At 39.3% G+C, this 25,404-nt stretch overlaps 1 long non-coding RNA gene across 1 annotated transcript; it reads left to right on the top strand.

Moving 5' to 3' along the window:
* The first annotated feature begins 1,035 nt into the window (after positions 1–1,035).
* LOC145521325 (uncharacterized) lies at positions 1,036–25,059 on the top strand. Its single transcript, XR_014065320.1, has 3 exons — positions 1,036–1,175; positions 1,261–1,404; positions 24,063–25,059. It is a non-coding gene; the product is annotated as an uncharacterized LOC145521325 (long non-coding RNA).
* The last annotated feature ends 345 nt before the right edge of the window (positions 25,060–25,404 follow it).

Here is a 25,404-nt window from a genome sequence, read left to right as displayed (position 1 = left end):
GACATATACAAAATCAATATGAATAGCATTTCTGTTTAGCTTGAATCTAGAGAAATAGCCTCTTCTTTCAGAAAAGCATTCCTGCTAAAGAAAACTATATTCACTCTCATTTCTCATCATATAGAAAATGACAAGATTGAATTAAAGCAAATGTTCAGAGTTTTACATAGTCAATTACCCTGAAGCCAGGATCTACGCTGGCAAATTAGAATACTGTATTTCTGTAGCAAATTTGCAATCAAGTGGATTATTTCGCTGTTTAAATAATCAGGATTGAACAAACTCTACCACCAGCAGGTAACTGTGAACTCTTGCACTAGCGTTCCTTCAACATCAGCTGGAGCACCAGTGAGGAAGTATAACTGGCAGTAGAGGTGAATGTTATGTTTGATTTCTGTCCTAAATCAGCCACCAAAGAGACGGGTGGCCCTAGGCGAATCACTTCACCTCTGTTGGCCTCAGAATCCTCATCTATAAAACGTGAAAGTTGCACTAAATGACTTTTAAAATCACTTCTAGTTCCGTGGGTTTTATGCCTACGAGGAGAAAGTGGGGTAGACAGGACCCCTCGAGCAATAGACTCAGAGTTTTGTAATAAAATCCAGCCGGGAATCATCCTCCTGCCTTCGCTCTAATTATGTCCTTTTCTTTCCCACGCACCCCCCAGCACACCATTAGGAAATACAACGAGGAAGAAAGCAAACCTCCTGTCGCATGCAAAAAGCAGCTCTTCCCTCTGGTAAAGTGCTGAGTGAGCTGGAGCCTTTCGCTGACCATATCGGATTGTATTTTAATTAGATGTCAAGTTCTAAAACCACGAAGCCGACATGATAAAGAGCAGGCTAATTCATGGTCCTAATTTCAGAGCCCCCAGTATCTCTTAATTTATGTACTGATAATCTCCCGGTAATTCTCAGGGTGCTGCCGCCGCGCCCACGATCCCAATTCTCCTGCTCCGCCAGGACTCGCCCTCTCCGGCCATCCCGGTCCCGCTCGGCCGGTTCACGTAGAACCTCCGTTCCTCGCAGCCAAACCGCTGGCCTCCGCGGGAGCGAGGGGAGCGAACCGCAGCGCATCTGCCGCCGAGCCTTCGGTGGAAGTGTGGCCAATTAGTCACACGTTTGGCGTTCTAATTAGGCGAGGCTGGGCCTTTGGAAAATGTGCTGTTGATTTAGGTACTTCCTCAAACAATGCGAAATTGTGTTATGTGAAATTCAATTAGTCTTTTTCTAAACGTTTCCACATCTGTTCTTCTTTAAGCCGCAAGTGATGAGGAGAGAAAGAGAAGTGAAAAGCCAGAGTCTCCACTGGTGAAATATGTTAGGCCTCAGAGACCAGCCCTTTTCCAGCATTTGACCCTGAACAGTGATATACAGGAAGGAACAAAGTTGGAGAGCTATCATGGTGAGGCCCTTTTAAATAAATCATTAGAGAAGAAATACTGCGACTGCACGGGAATGTAATCTCAGATGATGGCTATAAACTCAGCTTTGTTTGAAAATGGATGGCATGGGGGAGGAACCATTAAGAAGTAAATGATTATAAATTCTGCCTTAAAGGTACTGTTTGTGGCCATTCTGGTTATATATTTTTTTTGAAGAATCTTAAAAAAAAATCCTTCGGTTTAATATTTCATGTCTAGGTCCACTGTCACGAGTTTTTGTCTCCTCTTATCCACTGAAATTTTCCATAGGAAGCTGAAAACAGCCTGAAATCTCAAAACACTTGAGGATTCAAAGAAAAAGAAGTAGGGAGAAGAAGTAGAAGGAGGAGGAAGAGGAGGGGGAGAAAGATGGGGAGAAGAAGAAAAAATTCACTTGTTCTGAAAGGTTTCATAGTTTCCATCTGAGCCACTATTGTTGCCTCATGACGGCATGTTGCTTTGATCTTTCCGGCTCTGTGGCAAGCTGTGCCAACCCCTTATTCTCCAATTTGCTAGACATGCTGGGTTATTGCTTCACAACATCTCTTAATTCCAGCACTTTCCCAGCAGTGCATCTAACACCATGTCCACTGTGTGTTTTCATGCAATATCACGCTAGGCATATCCACTGACTTTGCCAAGAGACCAAATAGCAATATGTTTTCGTAAGGTGGCATGGCTCAAAACCACAGGCTGCCACAGGTGAAGGGGTACATGCATTTGATCCTTGTTGCTGTTATCACCTTTTCAGTGACTAACATTTCATTTCAAAATCTTATCTGTGGTTGGCAGGCCATGTTTCAGGTTTTGTCAAAGCCCGGATATAGACTGTGTGGTTTTTCAGATGATATATCTCCTTAAGATTTGTGGAATGCTATAGATGGAGTTGTCAACACTACTTTATGGCACCTTGGTGCATGTCAGAAAAGGAAAATATTTTCAGAAGTGATAGCATTATTTTGACTGATGACATGCTCTTTTAAGACAAAGACTTATTAAAATTAAAACAATTCAAGAAAAGAAGCCAAAATGAGTCATTACCAGTAAGCAAGGTGATTAATCTGATGTCTAAGGGCTCATCATCAAGAGAAAGAAAGATAACAAAAAATAGAATGATAACACTTCTATAACTAGTCTGGGTTTGTAATTTTTGTAAACTAAAAAGCCTTCTGGATTTGATGATTGTGTTTAAATTTAAATTCCCATTCACTAAAGGGATTATGCTCCTCTGAATATAAACAACAAATATTTCCAGAATACAATAAACCAAATGAGCAAAAGTAAGATGCAAACAGTTTAATACATTTAAATAAAATATGACCTCTGTGGTTTTCAGAATCAGTTTAAAAGACAACAGCAGATGTAAATAAATAAGTTTTTTACTCTAGAAGATATCTGTAAGCCTGAAGATGTCAATAATACGGTATTAAATCTAGTTTTGCAGATATATTGGTTGTTAATTATAGTCTATTTATATTTGTCCCACTTAATGGATTATTTACCAATATCATAATATTCACAGCTATTGTTGAATAACAATTTTACTTTAATTCTTCAATTTATCTTTACCTACTTTGTGACTTAATAAAGCTGGATTAACTATGAGACAGCATTCACCTCACAGAGCAACACTATTTGATTTTTTTAAAACTCTATTAAAAGGAAAAACAATATAGATAACTTTAAGCTGAATGTTGATAAAAGAAAGTATTTAAGTCATGGTTTCTGCAAAGATAAATAAGTCTTATGCTGCTTAAAGGCTCAATCAGATCATCCATCATCGTTGAACTTATGCTGTTCTTATAGCATTTAAACGACATCACTGTGGACCTGTCCATTCTGGCTATTCTGAGTAAAACTATCTTGCTTCCTAAGTCATCAGTTAACAAAAAGACATCACTCATCTCCATGTTCTTTGAGCATATGTGCTATGACTCAGTTCAGTTCAGTTCAGTCGCTCAGTCGTGTCCGACTCTTTGCGACCCCATGAATTGCAGCACGCCAGGCCTCCCTGTCCATCACCAACTCCCGGAGTTTACCCAAACCCATGTCCATCGAGCCGATGATGCCATCCAACCATCTCATCCTCTGTTGTCCCCTTCTCCTCCTGCCCCCAATCCTTCCCAGCATTAGGGTCTTTTCCAATGAGTCAACTCATGCCTAGTACATGTCAAAAGACTTGTAGTGATCACAGGCACAGGTTCAAAATCATTCTTCCCTCTAAAATGCCAATCTTGGGGAAAGGCATCATCAGAACACTGTGGACTAATTTCATGTACTAGAAACCAAATGTCTAAAATAATTTTCTCTGGGCTTCTCTGGTGGCTCAGATGGTAAAGAATCCACCTGCAATGCAGGAGACCTGGGTTCGATCCCTGGGTTGGGAAGATCCTTTGGAGGAGGACATGGCAACCCACTCCAATATTCTTGCCTGGAGAATCCCCATGGATAGAGGAGCCTGGTGAGCTACAGTCCATGGGGTCGCAAAGAGTCAAACATGATTGAGAGACTAAGCACAGTTTTCTCTAGGTTATTGGTTCAAACCCAAATGAAACTTTATGTAACAATGGCAAGCCTCTGGGGAGAGGTGGGAAGCAGGTCTGCAGATGTCACTACTCCAGACTGCCCCTTGCCTTCAGAGAGATGTGCTTGCTCAGCTGAGGGGCGCCCTCACCCTTCTTATTTTTGCAGAGTGGCGTTCAGAGTCGGTTTTCAATGCATTCCACATGTGGTTGTCTTTTGCTGATTCTGAGTTGGCCTTGTGCTGAGCCAGGCCTGTCTCTGGGGTTATCTTTTATTTTGATAGACAAGATGTCATGTTTTGTTCTCCTTTCACAGCACTTCTGGTAACGATACCAATGAACAATATATGTAGCTTTTTGTCATGGATAAACAATAACTTGAAGTGAATTTTTCCAGTTTTAAGTTTTAAAATTGCTCTCCTAAACTCTTGTTTTTTTAACTTAAATTGTCATCTATTTCCTGGCTTATGTGGAGAGTGAATTCTATAGGGGGAGATATTGCTTTCCATACATGTCTATTTCCTGTGTGGTAATTACTGAATGTATATATCTATTAATTTGTTTTGATTGATGATCCTAAGTGCTACTGGGTTTGTGCCATAGCACAATGGCCACAAATTCCACATCTCAAGATGTTGGAACCACCTCAAATTTGGATTTCAGACCACAAACAACTCTAGTTTCTTTTGTCACCTGTTGTTAGGCTGGTGTTACCAGTGATTTTCATGTGTATTTTATACTTGGGGTCTGGAATGGCTGGGAAGTGATAGAAGGATAGGTTTCCTAGACACATTCAGACGGGAACCAACTTAACAGAATTAAAGCATAGAACAGCATTGAGGATGGAAAGGTATGTTGAAGGATTAAGAAAAATAATTATTCATCTAGAAAGAACTAAACCATAAATAAGGGTTAAATTGTCAAATAAAATACAACCATACATGACATGGCATTAAGTGCCTGTCTGTGATGGATGGGTAGGGTGTGAATAAATGAAGGAGATTAAAGAAGGTATTTCTAGGCATTTCCAGTACAGAGATTGACATGAACTAAGGCAAGGAAGCAATTAAGGTAGCTGTCCTCATACCTCATGGGTTTCTCTCCATCTTCTTTACTGCTGCTTCTTTCTCTTCCTCATCTCCAAAGGTTCAATCTTCAGAGTTCTTCTCTGTTTTATGTGCCTTCACACCCTAGGGGATGCCATTCAGTTCTACTGATTTTTTTTGGTTTTGAGCATAATTGCTTTACAATGTTGTTTTAGTTTCTGCTGTACAACGAAGTGAATCAGCTCTACACATACATATATCCCCTCCCTCTTGGGTCTCCCTTTCACCCTCCCATCTCACCCTTCTTGGTCATCACACAGTGCCAAGCTGAGCTCCCTCTGCTACGTAGCAGCTTCCCACTAGCTATCTATTTCACACATGGTAGTATATATATGTCAATCCTACTCTCCCAATTTGTCACACCCTCCTCTTACCTCCCATGTCCACAAGTCTGTTCTCTATGTCTGCATCTCTATTCCTGCCCTGCAAATAGATTCATCTGTACCGTTTTTCTGGATTCCACATATATGTGTTAATGTATATTTGATTTTGTCTGGCTTACTTCACTCTGTTTGTATAATGATAACTTCCCAATTTTTATCTAAGCCAGGAGCACCCTCCTGGCTTAGATATCCTGCTTATTCAACATTTTTATTTGTATGTCTGATGGCATGTCAAAGCTTTGCAAAATTGCCCCAAATCAAACTTTGGATTTCCCAGTTTCCACCTCTAAAAACTGCTCCCAAAATTATTTCATGAAAATTCTATTCTTTGATTTGCTCCTATAAAAAAAAAAATCTTAGTCATGCCTAACTTTTCTTTTTTTCTTATTCTTCATTTAAGTCATCAGCCAGCCTTCACAATGCTCTTTCAAAATATTATATATACAGAATATAATGACTTCTCATTACCATCCTGCCACCATCCTGGGCCAAATTGTCTTTCCCTCTCACTGAGTTGATAATTTGTAATTGGTTTCTTTACCCCAACCCACTTTTAAGCTACTCTAACACTGACCCAGAGTGTTCCTCTTATGAAGAACATCAGGTCATGTTATACTTTTGCTAAAATTCTGTCATGGATTTCCATGTCTTTCTCTGGAAAAGTCAAAGTGCTTATCATGGTTTAATCAGTCCAACCCAAGTTCATCCTCCCACTATTTCTTTATTCCTATCACTCCCTCCCCAATCACTCCACTCCAGTCACACTGGTCTCCTTGCTCTCCTTGAACATTCCAAGCACATTCCCACTGCCAGACCTTGGCACATGCTCTTCCCTCTTCCCCAGGCTATCCACATGGCCTGCAGCCTAGCTTCCCTCCAGCCATCTCTGCTCAAATATTTTCTCACTAGAGGCTACCATGACCTGCCCTCCCTATGTGAAACATGTCCCAAGCTTTGATCACTCTCAGTGTATTGTCGTCATAGACCTTGTCAATACCAGTCCCATTAAATTTATGTGTTAGAATTGTATTTATTTGTTTGTTTACTGCCAATCTCTTCTTACCAGAGTATAAATTATTTAAGGTCATGAAATTCATCTGTGTTATTCAGAGAGTTAATCCTGAGTGCCTAGAATAAACCCTGGATCATGGTAGGTGCTTAAAGAATATCTGTAGAATAAATGAATAAATGAAGGATGACAGTGAGTAAATTGATTTTTAGGCAGACAAAGAATTTGCCTTGGGAAGTGCTGGGTCATGTTGGAAAGTCAGCATGGACTCAGATGGAGGAACACCTTTAATATTAGAGGAAGGAGTATGGGTTTTCTTCTGTAAGTAAAGCGTAGCTACTCACATATTTTAAGTGGGAATATACATGATTAATACAAAATTTGGAGATTATCAGTCTAGTGATAACCTATAAAGTATATTTTAAAGTTGGAGACTTTCTCAGTAATCCAGGTTTTCATCCCCATGAAGGGTATAAATGCATACCTTAGGTAAAATTAACTGCAAATTGAAATATACTTATTATTCCAAAGAACTATACTTTTTAAAGCAGCAATAAGAATATCTAAGTCATTGAAATCATGCTAAGGACAAGATTGTAGGTTTGAACAGTATCCTCTTGGCCACAAATATCCAGAGTGAGACGTGAAAAATCTCATTTAGCTATCCAGAGAGATTGTCTTCCTAAGGCTAAAAACAGCTGCATTTCTAGAAAAAAGAGGGTCTATTTTCTATTTTTCTTCTGCACCATTACCTTGGGTTCAGTTGGATGGCATTCCTCAACTGTGCTCACCTGAGCAGCCAAAGGTTTCTTGAACAAAAGATGTGATCTCAGGAGAAGAGGAGTTGGAGGGATGAACAGTGATGAGAACTTACCAGGGGAAGGTTTCACCAGGCTGTCAGCTCTACTGAAAAGACAATCAAGAGACTATGGTTCCTGGGGTCCCACAATCATCGAGCAAAAAAGTAATGAAAGAGACATAGATTCTGGGAATTCCCCTGGCCTTCCCTCCAGTGTTTCCATGTTTTACTAGAGTGACTAATTTATTCTTCTAAGGTGCTCACTTCTTAAACTTTACCCCAAGAATCAGAGATTTATCTATCTTCATCACCAGAGGTTACATGTCTGTTTTCTTAATTCAGCTTCTTGAAGATCTTGAATTTCTCCAATGTGGGAGTGACTCTTTCCAGACATTGGCTTTTATTGTGGGTAATTCAGTTGGGGGAAGTTTGGTTGTTATTGTTGCAGCTTTTCCTATGTTAAAAAGAGCTTCTCATTTCAAAGAAATACATGAAAGAAATGCATCTTGCATCAGTATGATTGTAGTGAAGATTTTAATGATTTTATTATTCAAATTGTTATGAGATCAGAAAATTCAGGGACTTCCCTGGTGGTCCAGTGGCTAAGACTGCAAGCTCCCAGTGCAGGGGGCTTTGGTTCAATCCCTGGTTGGGGAACTAGATCCCACATGCCACTACTAAGACTCAGTGCAGAAAATCCAAATGCCTCTTGTATCACCAGTAGGGGAAATTTAGAATGTTTTGGTTTATCTAGAGGCTGAAGGTCCACTGTGGCTCTGAGTGGGGCAGTGAATGCTGTCCTTTCACTGAGGCTCTTTGTGGTCTCTAAGCCCATCATTAGTGACTTGACTGACTCACAGAATTAGCAGGTCCACCCATCAGTGACTGTAAAACATTTGGAAGATGTCTGGGAAAGTGGCTGTCATTAGTTCCTTGTGAAACAGTCATTTTCTGTGGGAATGATGCAAGATATGATGATGAAGGGAAAAGAATCCTATGAGTTATACCAACCATGTGTCCAATGGTACAGGCACTATCATGTTTAAGAAGTCTGTGTCCTTAATAGTTTGCAATGTGGTAAAATCTAGGATGATCTAAAAATAAAATAGTTACATGATCTATGAGCCATCAACCACAGAATCCCCAAAAGATTTTTCATTCTTATGACCTAATTCCAGTGTCAGCACAACATTGCTCCACCTCCCACTTAGAAGGCAGGACACAGGAGAAAGGTGTATTTTACCTTGATTTGGGGAGGCGCTGCTCATGGAAAGAACCTAGGTTTGGCAGTAGAAGGTTGGAGTTAAAGTACTTGCTTTGCAGTTGTATGAGTTTCTCACTTCAATTAGAAGGTAGGAACAGACTTTTGTCTGCAAAAGTCAGTTAGGAACTGACTTTTAGGAACTCTTTTTGTCTGCAAAAGGGAGGTGATAATAATGCTTGCCTTACTGATAGCAAGGATTATTAAGATGTGAAAATAAAATAATGTGTGAGAAAACGCTTCTTCAATTATGAAGCACTATGAAAAAAATGGCCATGTTTTCTGTAGGTGATCCTTGTATTTAGTTTGGATTAATTTACTATTGTAGATATCAACCAATTCACACAGAAGGAACTTGTAGGAAAGGACCACAGTTATGGAAGGAAACAAATGCCTTGGATACCCTAACAGCTACCCTTGGAGCCCTAGTTCCCTCCCAAACCCTCCCTAGAATTCAAGGAAGGTGATCTGTAGACTGTATTTAAGTTGCTCCTGCAGTAGTTAAGCAAGAAACTAAGCAAACATGTGCTGACAAAATTGAAGGCTGGGGATATAACAATGAACAAAGCAGAAGTGGTCCCTAACTCCTTGGAATCTGCATTTGAGTAAAGGGAAGAGAAAGTAATGAAACAATCACCCAAAATTGCAACTGTAGTTAGTGCAAAGAAGGAGAAGAACATGGTGTTATAGCACTTAGAGGGAGTGCTCTCCTGGTCAAGTATGTCTGGAAGGCTTCCCTGAGGAACAGGTCATTTGGAGCTGAGATCTGAAGGATGCATGGGCGATGACAGGGTGAAAAGGAAGAACAAAGCGTGTCTTCTTTTCAAAGAGGTTTTATGCAGGGAGGGAACTCAGTTCATTCAGGAACAGTTAGGTTGGACAGTACAAAACTGCTGATATTCAACTGCTTTTAACTTTGAAAGGTGACATTTTGTATTGTACTTGTTTAGTTGCCAAGTTGTGTCTGACTTTGTGACCCCTATGGACTGTAGCCCACCAGGCTCCTCTGTCCATGGAATTTCCAAGGCAAGAATACTGAAGTGGCTATAGGACAGAAAGTAAGAGTAAGCTTGGTTTAGGATGATATAGGAGAGGTAGGGAGGGGCTACTTGTGAATGGCTTCGTAAGCTATTAGGAATCCTAGACTTGGTCCCCATAGCAACAGAAGTCTATGAAGACCCACACTTGGTGAAGATGACCTTGGTCCTGGCATGGGTGATGGAACAGCAGGAGTTATTTGTACCTATTAGGATGATACTGGGGTCACCTAGGAAAGCATTGCTGGTAGCTTAGAGCCTCCCTACTCACAAAGGGTGCATGTAGACCAACAATATGGGCATCCCCGAGGAGCCTATTAGAAATGCAGACCTGCTGATTCTGGATCTGCATTTTACCAAGCTCCCCAGGTGGATCACTCATACACATAATAGAATTGTGGCTTAAACCACACCAGAAGTTGGCAGATGGATGAGAATGGATTCAAGAAATATTAAGAGAATAAAGGCATGCATATTGTGACAGCTCAGACATGGAGAAGCAGTGAGGAAGGAGGATAGGACAGGGTGAGTTCCAAATTTCTGTTTTGTACAATTAGATGGAAAAAGAGAACCTTCTCTGAGATCTGTGCACTGGTAAAGGACCAGGTTTAGAGGAAAGGATCATGCATCAAGTGCTGGGTTTGCTGAGTTTGAAATTATTTTAAAGCACTCAGCTGCAGAAGTTGAAACAGCAGTTGGATCTATGGATCATAAGTTCTGAGGAAAAATATGACGATAATTCTACATTTGAATCATACACAGAGGTAAGTGTCAGCCATGAAAGAAGTAGGAGAAGAGTATTTAAGTCAGAGGCAATAGTGAGAAGTGAGAAGTTCCCTGAGGTAAGAGAGTACATCCTTGACTTAAAGAATTGAGAGACCTTCAGACAGCCTTGGAGCAGAGTGTGTGTGTGTGTGTGTGTGGTGGGGGGTGGGATGAGAGGGGAGAACATGGTGAGCAGTGAGGCAGAAAGGTAGACAGAGGCCTGACTCTTCCTTCATATCAACGTTCTCATCCCTGACTAATCTCAGAAATCGTCAAGATTCTGAAGGGATGGTTTTCTTTAAGATAGGAAGGGATGATCTGATCAGATTACTTCCAAAGGATTATCAAGGCTGTTTGTCCCTGAGAGAAAGGACTAGAGGGGCCATTGGTCGTCTTCTAGAGGAAGAGTCTATGCCATCAGGCACAGGAGGCTCCAGAACTTTCTTTTGTTGGCTCTTGGGCCAAGACCTCTCCCCTTACCCAGCTCCACTGCCACTGCCCACACCAAAAGCAGAGGGGAACATGTCCCCCATAATATTGCCCCAACTTTTAGATTACAAAACAGCATTAATTTTGCCCCTAGATTCACATAGAAATTCTATTAGCTGGAGGAAAACTTTGTTCCAAGTTTAATGGACCTCTTCTCACTGAAACGACTGTCACATATGCTACCAATGTAATTTGGTCTGTAACTTTCTTCTGCAGTGTATCAGCATCACCCCATTCTTTCTAGTCACCCAAATTGTTTGAAATTCCAAATTATCTACTCTGCCTATGCTTCCTAACTCTATCAAGTCTGCTTTTTCCTACCTGGAAATGAAATCTGGCTGTTTGAATCCAGAGCACAGATCTTTACAGGAAGACTGACCCACATGTGCCAATTAGCCTTTGATTTTACCTGAATACAGACACAGCACAAGAAAGGGGCAACACAAAGTTTATGGAAATACTTGCTGAGGATTGGAAGCAATCCCTAATAAGTTATAACTTTTCATTCTTGACAGATCACTTATTACTCCAGTAGAATAACTAGAACATAGGGAAGTACATACGTCCTCTGCTTGGCTCATGGTAGCTGCAGAGCAGTCTAGTCACCTGGAGCAGAATTGATGTACAAATGGTAAAAACCTGCATGTATAGCAAAATAAAGAGCTCAAAGTAAAGAGCCAGATGCCTAGGTCTGAATTCTGACAACAATATTTATGATCAGCATGTGTGCATGCTAAGTCACTTCAGTAGTTTTTGACTCTTTGCGTCCCTATGGACTGTAGCCCACCAGGCTCCTCTATCCATGGGGTTCTTCAGACAAGAATACTGGAGTGGATTACCATGTCCTCCTCCAGGGAATCTTCCTGACCCAGGGATTGAACCCGTGTTTCCTGCAGCTCCTGCTTTACAGGCGGATTCTTTACTGCTGAGCCACTGGGGAAACCTATGAATAGCATAACTGGTCAAAATTACTCAGGGTGCCTCAGTTTCCCCTTGGGTAAAGTATAAATTTGCTATGAAGAGTAAATGACTTAATATTCATAAAGTGCTTAAAATAGTGACTGGCACAATATAAGTGCTTGTTAAAGAGAAACTTTCATTTTTATTTGTTTCAAATAACCAGATTTTCAAAAGGCATCATTAATGGTTCTTGAAATAGAACTTCTTTTCCATCAACTGAGGGTCTTCCCTACCCACCAGCCTCAAGGAGTTATTATCTGTGGGTGGAAAGGATATGGAAAGATTAGAAATTCAGCATCCCTAGCCTCCAAGAAAATTTCCAGTGGGTTTATATTGGACCTTGGATCCATCAAATAATTTCATTGTTTTCTCAAATACGAGGTAATGGTGATGGCTGTGTTCCCACACAGATCTGCAGCAGCTCACTATGTCACTTTAGAGTTTCCTTTGAAATGAAGGTCTGTACTTCCCTGGAGGTTCTATGGTTAAGACTCCATGCTTCAAATGCAGAGGGCTAGGGTTCAATCTCTGGTTGGGGAAATAGGATCACACATAGTGAATGGCACAAAAATTAAGAAAATAAAATGAAATAAATGTCAAATCATTCTCATGATACACAATTTCAAACCCATGTAACTCTTTCTCTTCAAATGCCACTTTTACATAAATGCACACACAATGTTCTCTGCCAACTGTCTCTGTGCAGTGTATAGAAATTTTGAAAACAGCTTTTCTGCCAAAGTTACCATATCATGTCTCTTTTACTTTCAATTCAGGGCTGGGATAGAAACCTATGAGGGATTTGTGTCAAAAGTACCTTTACTTGACTTGAGTCAGCCTTCCTTTCATAGACCTTTCAAAAACTAAATGTCAGTGTTCCTCCTGAACCTATTCAGGCAAAATGCCCTTTCTTGCAGAATCTTCTGGTAGAAATAGTATATGGTAAACTATTCATGTTTGAGGCATTTTTGAAATAAAATGGCCTCAAAGACAAACACATTTACTGCTGAGGAACTGTATGATTGTCAGATGAAGGGAGGTTTCAATATATAACAAATAATCATTTTTTGCTACATAATGGAGAGGTGCTCTGCTAAGTTCAAAAACTGAATTATTTAGAAAGCATTTGGAAATATTTTCTAACAGTCCATTGTGAAGTCCTTCAGGAAAATTCTCAAGAATAACAATTTGTTCTATTCATGAAGCCTTAAGTGATTTTAGGAAACTTTGAGGAACTGCTTCAAACCCAGATTTAAACATTAAGAATTAACATGTCAGTTTTAAATGTAATATCGAATATGTTCCAAACTCACTCACCTGATCAGTTTAGTCTAGGAGCATTCACAGTATTCACTTGGGTTTTTCAATTTGCTTTACTTTCATGGTTTGTATGGTAATTTTGTCCTAGTCTCTCTCTACCTTTCAAATATATATATATTTTTTAATTTACAAAACTAAGGCCAAGTCTGTACTAGCAAATTGAAGTTGTAAAGTAAGGCACTTTTGAGGATAAGTTCAAAGGAAAACTATCTTTCTAGTTACTACGGTTTTTGAATTACTGACAAATATCCTCTGATTGTCTAAGTTCTCCACATTTTGTTTGTGTTTTAGACTTCACAAGGCAAACCTCTTCCTAAATCTTGGAATACTACAGCAAATGCTATTCCATTTAAAATTCCTATATAAGTAAGATTTTATTGCCTTTTCAACAGATGTATATATTTCATGTCTTATTCTAAATGTATGATTTGCACAAAAGTATTTACATAGAACTCTGCCTTTTTTCAAGAGCTTTAAATTTTAAAAAATATAAAGGCCAACTTACCTATATATAATCTCAGTTTAAAAATGCAATAATAATGTATAAAAGGGAATATAGAGACTCAATCTCAGCATGTCCTAAACAACTAAATAATGATTACATTGTTTTGCCTTTTTAATTAGTTATATCTCAAGATAACCAGATTCTTCAGTTTGTTCCACATCCATTTAAATTTAATAGCTGTGTTCCCTTTATATGACTTTGGAAAATAGAAAGAAATGTATCTCCTTATTTTGACTTATAAATTACAAGCCAAAATTCTATCATTTTGCCTTTGTTTTGGTGAATTCTAGCTTCGATGAGAGGAAGAGAAGTTTCCTGACATCCTAGGCTGGCAGTACCAGCTAAGCCTTGGTGTTCTGTGGAGCATAAGCCATTTTAAAAAAAACACCGACATCAACCAAGGCATCCTGTGTCCATGTGGATCAAGACAGAAATGAGGGCACTCCTTGATCTTTCCTGAACACAGACAAAACCAGGAATATTTCCAAACCACAAAGATGACCAAAACCTACCCTTGTCTTGGCTACACGAGTGACTGCTGCTTTTACCTATTACAGCTTTGTCTTCTCTAGTTTTCCTTCCTTTTAGATAAAATATATTAAGATATAGAATTTCCCCCACTTCCTGAAGTGATCCAATCAGAGAGCAGTCCTGCTTTCATGAACTATGCCCCAAATCACCGTACACAAGCCCAAACCCTGTAATAATTTCTAGCGCCCTCTTGTTGAGATGTCCACCATCTCTGTGATGTGCATTGTCCTTATTGCCACAAGTCAACCTGCTTAACTCTGGATATGTTTCGGGTGGTCTTAGAGCGGAGGCAGTGACACAAAGCAAGACCCTAGTTCCAAAACATGTTTTAAAACAGGTTCAAGGGGCTTCCCCAATGGCCCAGTGGTTAAGACTCCAATGCAGGGAGCACAGGTTTGATCCCTGGTCAGGGAGTTAATATCTCGCATGCCACATGGCCCCAAAATAGAATAAATAAATAAAAAGAAAATTTAAAAAACAGTTTCACTGGAGGTAGGAAATAATTTTAAGCAGGTATGTGGTATGGAAAAATTTGAAGTCATGTGTTAGAATTCTAAACAATTTATGGTAATGTAAGCTTCAGAGATCCAACCAGTCCATCCTAAAGGAAATCAGTCCTGAATATTCATTGGAAGGACTGATGCTGAAGCTGAAACTCTAATACTTTGGCCACCTGATGGGAAGAACTGACTCATTGGAAAAGACTCTGATTCTGGGAAACAATGAAGGAGGGAGAAGGGGACGATAGAGGATGAGATGGTTGGATGGCATCACTGACTCAATGGGCATGAGTTTGAGTAAACTCCGGGAGTTGGTGATGGACAGGGAGGCCTGGCATGCTGCGGCCCCTGGGGTCGCAAAGAGTCGAACACGACTAAGCAACTGAACTGAACTGAACTAGAGCTTCTGTTTCTTATCAAAAAAAAAAAAAAGAACCAAGTTCCCATATTGGTCAATCACTTTTATCTTTGTTGAGATCTTTGTGGGATGTGCCTGACAGCTAAGTGGGCAAAGATGAGGGTGAGAGTGAGCCCACACAGATTATCTGGAAGTCTGTGAGCCTGCCTCCAATATTCTCTAGGAGAGAAAGAATTGGTTTGGTACTTCATGGTCCTCATGTAGAACTTTGTGTTGGAGTTGAGAGTAGAAGGATGCCATTTTGCCTAATTTTGGTACAAAGTAAAAATTGCTTGCTTTCTCCCTCCCTCCCTTCCTTCCTTCCTGTCTCTATGTTTGCATACTTTCCTCCCTGCCTCTCTCTTTTCCCCACTTCTTTCTCTTTTCCTTTCCTTTATTGCTCTTACAATGCAGGAAATTAATATTAATAAAACACCCTCAATTTTTATTTTCTGCAAAATCAAATTTTCATGCAATACACACACAAAGTAGACGCAAAAGGATCATAACAATATGTGAAAATGAAAGTTGCTCAGTTGTGTCCAACTGTTTGTGACCCCATGACTATACTGCCCATGGAATTCTCCAGGCCAGAATACTAGAGTAGGTAGCCGTTCCCTTCTCCGGGGGATCTTCCCAACCCAGGGATCGGACCCAGGTCTCCCATATTGCAGGTGGATTCTTTACCAGCTGAGCCACCAGAGAAGCCCAAGAATACTGGAGTGGATAGCCTATCCCTTCACCAGTGGCTCAGGAATCAAACTGGGGTCTCCTGCATTGCAGGCGGATTCTTTACCAGCGGAGCTATCAGGGAAGCTGTAACAATATATAAATGTGGTATTTTGGTAACAGAGTAGCTGAATGATCTTTGACCATTTAAAAGAAAAAGAATTGTATATTGAAATATTGTCAGCTTGATTTTATAACTTCTAATAAAAAATATTTTTTCAGTTCACTATGAATAGCCTCCCTCTCTCAGGCACCTCCCTCTCTTCAGCAAGCACTCTTTCCCTTTGAGTGGTATAAGTTGCTCTAAAGTGCAAACCGAGGTGCTAGAAGGCAAAAAGTCAGAGAAATCGAAGCTTCTCCTGCTGTTTCTTCTGTGCAGCCTGGACTCCTGCTAAGTCCCCTTCTCTGCCGCACTTGAGAGAAGAGTGTTGAGTCCCTAAATTCACTAGCAAGGCACACAGCAACTTCCCCTGTCTGTCTGTGTCCTTTCAGGGGCTCAGGTTTCGTTCTGTGCCAGGAGTCATACATCACACTCAACCATGTGTCTCCAGAGCCAACTGAGGAAAGTGCAGAAAAACTACTGTTAACAAGGGAGTCATTACATTCGACCTAAATTAATTATTGGCCACTCAGGACTGCTGAGCAAGGGCCACACAGATGGCCTCTGACTCAGTTCCCACCTTTGAGGAAAGAAATATTCCAATTTGGTGCACATGACCGCATAAGATAACAAGAGGCAGGTTATTTCTGGTCTACTGATCTTGAATTTACCATATTTGCTAATATGACAGGGGGCTTATTTGCGTTAACACTGTAGGTAGATTGTATTTTGGGGGAAAACATGACTGATAGTCACTTGGGACGGAGGTCATTTCATGGCAGTCAGCATTGGGATCAGTGAAGCCAAGGCAGGGGCCTTTAAAATGCAATCTAGTCAAAAGAACAGGTCGTGGATCAGTGAGCAGGTGATGGAAGGTGTTCGTGAGGAATTTAGATTAGCACAAAATTCAAACAAACCACAAGAAACAGGCAAGAGAGAGAGCAGGACAACCTGGAGAGCAGGAAGCCATGGTCTCAGCAGGGTGGAGAGGAAGACACTGATGATCCCTGGATTCTATGCTCTGTGCTGGCAAAGGTAATGATTTCTCATTTGCTCTGTTTCCTCAGAGCCAGCATGATTGGCACACATTACATGAAAATGCAGTTGTTGGTATTGACCAGTCAATTTGTTCTGTTATTCATTTGTGAAATGTCATGCTCTCGCTAGACATCTACATAGAATCCACTCAGCTCAGTAAATGCTTTAGAGAATCTACTGTGTGCCAGGCACTATGATAGACACTAGAGAATATATAAGTCATGGCTCCTGTTCTCAAGAAATTTACAGAGTAGTGACTGAGGCAGAATGTAAATAGGCAATCACTAGCCACTCTGGCAGCTGTAATACTGGAAGAATTGAGATGGTAAATGGGTGGAACAAAGGAATTACAGATTGATTCTGTCAGAAAAAGTCCTCCTGGAATAATTTTGAAGTATAAATAGGACTATGTCAGATGAACACATTGCAGAAAGGGCAGTAGGAAAAAGAAACAGCATCAACATAGGCAGAGAGAACTGAGCAATCATAACAAGCTCAGGGAAAAGATAGTTAGTTCATTAGTGCTGGAGAAAACTAAGAACCATTCGTGGGTCAGGTCAGAAAGGGCCTTGAATGCCAATGTAAGGTCTTTAAGCTTGGGCCAGGGTATTGGGGGGCCCCAGGCAGAGCTGATGGAGAAGGAAATGGCAACCCACTCCAGTATTCTTGCCTAGAGAATCCTGTGGAGGAGCCTGGTGGGCTGCCGTCTATGGGGTCGCACAGAGTCGGACACAACTGAAGCGACTTAGCAGCAGCAGCAGCAGCAGCAGCAGCAGCAGCAGCAAGCAGAGCTGAAAGAAGAGAAGCATCCTTTTCCTTTCCTGTATGAGGTCATTAGCTTTCTCTTGTTTAAACAATATCAGTGACACCCACTGGAGTAATTTTCTTGCAGGGAAAACTGGTTGTCCTTAAAACCTCAGACATCGTATCAGTGCTTTCACACCTAGTCTGTAACAGGTTGATTGGTTGGTCAATTAAAACCTAGAATCAATGGTGGCCTATGTTAAATAAATAAAGAGTGAGATGACATAACTTCCTTGATAAACCATAGAGAAAGAAAGTCATAGGCACATGGAGGCAAGAATGCTGGAGATTCTCTAAGCGCAACCTTGTCACTCATTCCTTAACTCTTTTCTCCAGTGGGCCCACTATACATTCCTTTCACCAAGATTTTGAAAAATATACTAGTGAAAGGCAAACTGGCATCATTGATATTCTCTGTAGTGACCCTTCTCTGCAGGTCATAGATGACAGCAGCAATTAACCACCAGAAATTAGGTATGTATGCATGGTTACTCTAAAGAGTGGTGGGGCTGGAATAGCAGTGAGAATAGTTATATTCGAACAGAGTTTTGGTGGTAGTTAATTGATCATGGTGTCTCTATGATTGAGATAGGTGGACAGTCTATGTGTGCATATTTACTTAGTCACTCAGTTGTGTCCGACTCTTTTCGATCTCATGAATTGTAGCCCGCCAGGCTCCTCTGTTCATGGGATTCTCCAGGCAAGAATACTGGAGTGGGTAGCCATTCCTTTCTCCAGGGGATCTTCCTGACCCAGGGATTGAACCCAAGTCTCTTGCATTGCAGGCAGGTTCTTTACCATCTGAGCCAGTGGGAAGCCACAGAGCTTTGGTGGTAATTAATTGATCATGATATCTCTTTGACTGAGATAGGTGGACTGCCTATGCAAGTCTTACTTAATATTAGTAAGTGGTAAAAATTCTAAGTCTGATGAATAGAAATCTATTGTGTATCACGACAATAGGAAACTGTGGCTTCATCCAACTCTCAAACCTGAGCTAATTCATAGAATCAGAAACTCTTGATGAAAGGAGTGGCAGAGTCTGCTTAAAGACGAACTCAGCTACATCCCCAGAAGTTGATGTGAATCTTCCTCATCTTCTTTCCAAAGTGAGCTGGTTCAATTTACCAGGGTGACTTATCATTGGAATAATGGACATTTTCAGACCTTTAGCAAATACTGGATACTAGCTTTGAACTGCTGATCATTCTTAGGGGTCCCAAATCACACTTCATAAAAGTGAAGAAACAAATGGATTTTTGATCTGGATCCTGAACCCACCCCAAGGTTATCTCCTTAGTGCCTGAATGTATAACTGGAGTAGACATAACCAGATACCACCAGAATGCCCACATTTGTTCCTTAATCTGCAGAGAAATATTTATTCTGGGAGGAAGAGCCAAGTAGAAGCCCCTAAAACTGCTTCTCCCTATCAAAATAATACAAAGTAATGAGCTGAATCAATTCCACCTTTCTGGAGAAATTTGAGAAATAAGTGTATCAGTAAAGATTTCAAAGTTACAGAGTTCAAAGAAGTTCAAAGTAGATCTGGCTGTGTCCTTCCCTTACTTGGAGCAATTCTGGTCCCTTCTAGTCAACAAAGGCTGAACTGCTCCTGGTCATTCTTTTTTTTTTTTTTTTTAATTTATTTATTTTTAATTGGAGGATAATTGCTTTACAATATTGTGTTGATTGCTGCCATATATCAACATGAATCAGCCATAGGTATACATATGTCCCCTCCCTCTTAAACCTCTTTCCCGCCTCCCACCCTATTCCACCCTTCTAGGTTATCACAGAGCACCTGATTTGAGCTTTCTGCCTCAATGTCACCAAAAAAGACAATAACAGGCCAATATCACTGATGAACATAGATACAAAAATCCACAACAAAATTCTAGCAAATCGAATCCAACAACACATTAAAAGGATTATACAATCATGATCAAGTGGGCTTTACTCCAAGGATGCAAGAATTCTTCAATATATGCAAATTAATCAATATTAACAAATTGAAAGATAAAAATCATTTGATCATCTCAATAGATGCAGAGAAATCTTTTGACAAAATTCAACACCCATTTATGATAAAAATTCTCCAGAAAGTAGGCAGAGAAGGAACATACCTCAACATAATGAAGGCCATATACCACAAAACCACAGCAAACATTATTCTCAATGGTGAAAAACGGAAAGTATTTCCTGTAAGATCTGGAATAAGACAAGGGTGCCCACTCTCACCACTATTATTCAACATAGTTTTAGAAGTCCTAGCTACAGTAATCAGAGAATAAAAAGAAATAAAAGGAATCCAGATTGAAAAAGGAGAAGTAAAACTCTCACTGTTTTCAGACAATGTGATACTATACATAGAAAACCCTGAAGATGCCACCAGAAAATTACCAGAGCTAATCAGTGAATATAGCAAACTTACAGGATATAAAATTAATACACTGGTCATTATTTATTATTTTAAGCCTTGGAAATAATAGATATATGGTATATCTGTGTCATACTTGGGCATTGTTCCATTTCTGGTGTACAGTGATGCTGGTCTTATTTTTGAGCTTCCTATGTATTTAAAATTTTCTTTTTCAAAGTTCATTCATCATTGTTACGTGTTTGGAGCACAAAGAGGTACATCAATGCTTGAATTTACTGTGCTTCTTAACCCAACATCATCAACCATTAGGTTTGTAATAAAATCATTAACCTGGGCAAAAATCTGCTAATTTACAGATTGTAGTGAGTAATAACCAGTGCATAGTTTTTTTAATAATAGTTCTTTCAAAGGACTCTGGCATCTTATTCTATAACACTTCTCTGCTTACCAGGATGTAGCCATAAAAATGCAGCAAGATTTTCATTTTTTTAAATGATACTGGAAGGGATATATTTTAAGGAATAAACCATAAATAGCTTTTACATGAGTAAAATAGCCCAAGTGAATGGATTCTTAATAATTGCAGGAGCTTTTTATTGCAAATGGATTCTGGCAATGTGGGAATTCCTATGACAAAAGTAGAAATGATTTTTCCTGTTGGGTATTTTCAAGTTTTGTTCTGTGGCTTACTTTGAATGTTCCTAGACATAATTTGGTGACTTAAACTGTTTAAGACTGAGTTCCCAAAGTTAATGCATCTAAATTATCCCAAATTTGGACCAGGACTGAAGTATTTTTATTCTATGGTGCCAAGCAACATTCTACAATAACGGGTAATTTGGGACTGCAACTGGGGCTTTTCAGTTCTGAGCACTTAGTTCTGAGGTTTTCTGAAATGCAACCTCTCAAAAATAGGGTCTACTTTTCTTGTATTCTCACTTAGTCTATCACTAGATTTGATACCCATTAATCTTAGGTGGCTCTAGTGGTAAAGAATCCACTTGCCAATGCAGGAGACATAAGAGACGCAGGTTCAATCCCTGGGTCAGGAAGATCACCTGGAGAAGGGCATGGCAACCCACTCCAGTATTTTTGCCTGGGAAATCCCAAGGACAGAGGAGCCTAGCTGGTTACATTCCATGGGGTCACAATGAAGCAGACACAACTGAAGCAACTCAGCATGTGCTTAGCACACAATCACACAAAAAATGCTTATTCAATGAATAAATCAAGACACAACCGTATATAAAAAGTGTTTGGATATAAATCAGGCCAAAAAAAGTAGAATTTGGTTTGATTTATCCAGATAATTTCATAAGTTTGGTTCAGAAATAATCAAAATGCCTGATCCACAACACGTGCTGAATAATCTGACATGCAGTAAGTGTTTAACACATGCTTATTATTAAAAATATGAAAAAATCAAGCAAATCTTTTGGGGCTTAAAATAACCAACCAAGGAGTACATTATTCACAATTTAGATACTCTTATTGAAAGAAATAATAATGAATAAATTTGTACATGTAATGAAAGTTTCCCTTTTACTCATTCTCTAAAGTTTCTCTTTTCAAAGGAATAAGTTTCTATTGGATTGAAATGATTGGATCAATCCTAAATGATGTATTAGAAAAATAGTTCCAAAGAACATACTGTCATTTGGGAAAAAATTTTTTGCTTTCTTTAGTCTGTGATTAAATCTGGATTTACTAGACACAAAGTTAAGAGATAATATAGCAATTATATCTTTAATTTAGGGCATACAAACAACTGTAAGAAGATATTTCAGGGGACCAGAACCCAAATTACCCAAAGCAGAATACCTGCATTAACCAGTAACTTACAAGTCTGCCCTGCTCTTGCTACTGTGTTAAATAGAACCAACACAGGTAAAGGCAAGGGGGTAAAATTCACTCCTGGCTCTTTGTTCATTTATTTACATTTTGAAAATGCCTCCTTCCACTCAAGTCACAAACAGTATTGTCTATGAAAATGATACATTTATATCATGGTTTGTTTTAAAGGAGAATTATCTTGTTCTGTATGGCAGAGACAATGCTACAGGTACATGAAACCATTTCTTTCTCCTAGTGGACACAGAAGGTGGTGCATTTCCTAACCATGTGACTAACTTTAGCCAATGGATAGGCAGTATGTGGGTGGTGTGTGCCCTTCCTGGCTCTTCTCTCAGAAACTCTTGCACAATCTCTAGGGTCTCTTCTCCAACCATCTCCACTCCAGTCACAGAGAATCACTCACTACAGTATCAATGAGACAGGAATTTTTTGTTTGTTAGTTTAGTTAAGCCACAGAGCTTTGGAGGGATAATGTACTAGCAACTACCTGGCTCATACTATATGAATCATAGCACTGTAGCCCATTCTACCTTTGGGAAAGGAAGGAGGGGGTTGTGCTTTAAAGTGGAAATGTAATTTGTATGTGCTATGTTTGTGCTCAGTTGCTCAGTCGTGTCCAACTCTTTGTGGCCTATGGACTGTAACCTGCCAGGCTCCTCTGTCCATGGGATTTCCCAGGCAAGATTACTGGAGTGGGTTGCCATTTCCTTCTCCAGGGGATCATCTGGATCCAGGGATCAAACTCTAGTCTCCTGCATTGGCAGGCAGATTCTCTACCCTAGCACCACCTGGGAAGTAGGTGTGTTGAATAGATTAAAAAATATGCATTTTCTTTAAGGAAAGGCTAAATACAACATTCTGTTTTAAGTCAGTTTAAACTGTATTAACTATCAAATATAAAGTTTTCTTAAGGATGTATTTCATGAATTTAATAAAAGTTTGTGGAGCTCTTTTTGGCTTTAAAATTATTGTCTAAGTTATTAAATTTACAATTTTCAAGCTTAGTTTTCCTTAAGGTTTTAAGTTTAGCATGCAATCGAATTGTTTTGTTTATAAGTTCAGTATCTGTTCAGCTGTCAATTTTAACAGACTTTGAATAATTGACAAACTTGTTAATAAAATTCCTGTAAATATATTAAATGGCATATGTACATTTAATATATTTGATATCTTTTGTGGTGAGGTAACTCAACTCTCTGACTTACAAGCAAAACTTTCCCAAATCCTTGACATAATTCATATAGCTAATGATTTAAATTTATAAATGTGATGAGAAGTAACTTCTCTTAAATCTTATAATGCTATATACAAATTTAGTAAGATTTCAACTTAAAAAGCACAGCTCTAAAGCAGTTCCTCAATTATTCATTTTAAATTGAAAATTTTAAAAACAAACCTGATTAATATGTAAAATTCTCTCACATATTAAAAATATATGATTTTAAATATGACATATTCTTAAGCAGAAAAATATTAACGATATCCTTTAAACATGTTTATACTTAATTACAAACCATCCTGAACTTAAAAGATTCTAACCTACTAAGAAAACAATGATGTCTCACCAAGTGAAATTTGAAGAGTCCCTTCTTATCCAATTAGGGTTATATGATAGCCAGAAATACTACGTTTCTTTTTTTTCACTTTAAAAAATTTACTATTTTATATTGGACTATAGTTGATTTACAATATTGTGTTAGCTTCAGGTGTACAGCAAAGTGATCAGTGTGTATGTTATATATTTTTTTTTCTCAGATTCTTTCCCCTTATAGGTTATTACAGAATGTGAGTAGTTTCCTGTGCTATACAGTAGATCCTTGTTGATTATCTTTACATATATATATATATATATATATGAACCACTTTAAAAATTTTATTTTTTATTGAAGTACAGTTGATTTACAATGTTGTGTTAGTTTCAGGTATACAGCAAAATGATTCAGTTATATGTATACATGTACTAGATTCTTCATGGTGACAGTGAAGGGTTTACAGCAGGGTTTGCTTTATAACTTACTCCTTAAGTTGGTCTTGTGACCTCCTTTGTAGTTTTCATCCCTAGAGAACCCAGAGAAGACTGTTTATTTGATTCTTAAATTCAAATGGACATTTAAGCTTTTAGTGTTTCATTTTCTTCCTGTCTATAGGACTGTACAAACGGGATCCAGTTGAATTGTGGAAATCTCTCATGGCTTAGATGAATCACAACTTCCAAGGCCTTTCTATGACAGTAACATCAAACCAATGTTGCCCCATATGCAGGCCCTTTCTGATGGGATTAATGAATGTGATTAAGCCTTCTCACTATATACTTAGACTGAGAACTCTGCCCCACTGAGGTACATACATTTGGAATCCCAAGAATCATTGCGTCTCCAACAAATAAAGACCTGACCATAGGGCCCACATCACTGGGCCTCCACACACACTCATCTTTGAGTGGATCCTGAAGACTGGCTCAGAGCTGCTTTGTTTGACTTTAGTCACCGAGGATAAAAACGAAATATATACAGAGAAATGTTCTGTAGACATTACTAGTTAAGGGCAAGGCTAATACTTTCACCATGAACTCCTGAGTGTGGGTCATTGTTCTTGCTCAGCAAAGACAAGCCTAAGATGTGCAGAGAATCAAGAACCACAAGGTAGAGAAAGGCAGGTATATAATCTCTCAGCCTCAGAAAGAAGACCTTGTCCTGCTTCTACCAGGTCATCCAGCTCCCAGCACAAAGGCCGAAGGACTAGAGCTCTCTTATCACCTTTACAACATTGCTGTGAAACTCTGCTGTGAGTGAACTTATTTCCCTGAAATGAGACCCTTGGAACAGTTCAATAATGAGTAACTTCAGCTGCAAACATCTGTGATGTCTAAGTTGATTATGGCTCAACAGATATCGTTGCTGTGAATGCACAAAAGTTCAGTTTCAAAAGAAAACATTTCTAAGATGTTAGTTAAGGGTTAAAAGAAAGAAGAGACAGAAAGCTGTTTTGCTTTCCCAGGGGACTGACACGACTAGTGATTGCTTCAGGGGAAAAAAGATATTCTTGAACTGTAATGACTGCAGTTCTCAAACCCAAAGTTGAGAGAGATCCCACCATTATTAAAGTTAATAAATCAGAGACAAAGAGAGAGATTCTACTTGAAAATCTGCACCACTTTTGCATTTTTCCGCACACAGAACTTACAGGGCTTCTTTCCCCTTTCCCTCCCCTCTTCCTTTACCTCATTCACCACGGGTATCTTAAAAACAGCGAAGAGACTCGTGGGACGCACAGTTCTATGAGATGTAATTATGGTACCTTATTTTTAAGAGTTTAAAAGTGCATCTTTATGGCCTTCTGCAGCCATAGTAACTTTTATACGTTTGATTGACATAAAACATGCATTGGCATAAAACATTTCCTCGAGTTGTAGAAATGTGGAGATCTTGCTCACTCGGCTCCCCCCTCCTCCAAGGGGTGTCCCCTCTGTTCTTCCTGTCCCTCCTCATT

This window comes from Giraffa tippelskirchi, chromosome 9 (assembly GCF_054371585.1).
Source record: "Giraffa tippelskirchi isolate mGirTip1 chromosome 9, T2T-mGirTip1v1.2.pri, whole genome shotgun sequence".
Taxonomy (NCBI): domain Eukaryota; kingdom Metazoa; phylum Chordata; class Mammalia; order Artiodactyla; family Giraffidae; genus Giraffa; species Giraffa tippelskirchi.
Note: the sequence above shows the minus strand (reverse complement) of the source record. Positions and strands in the feature narration are given on the sequence as shown.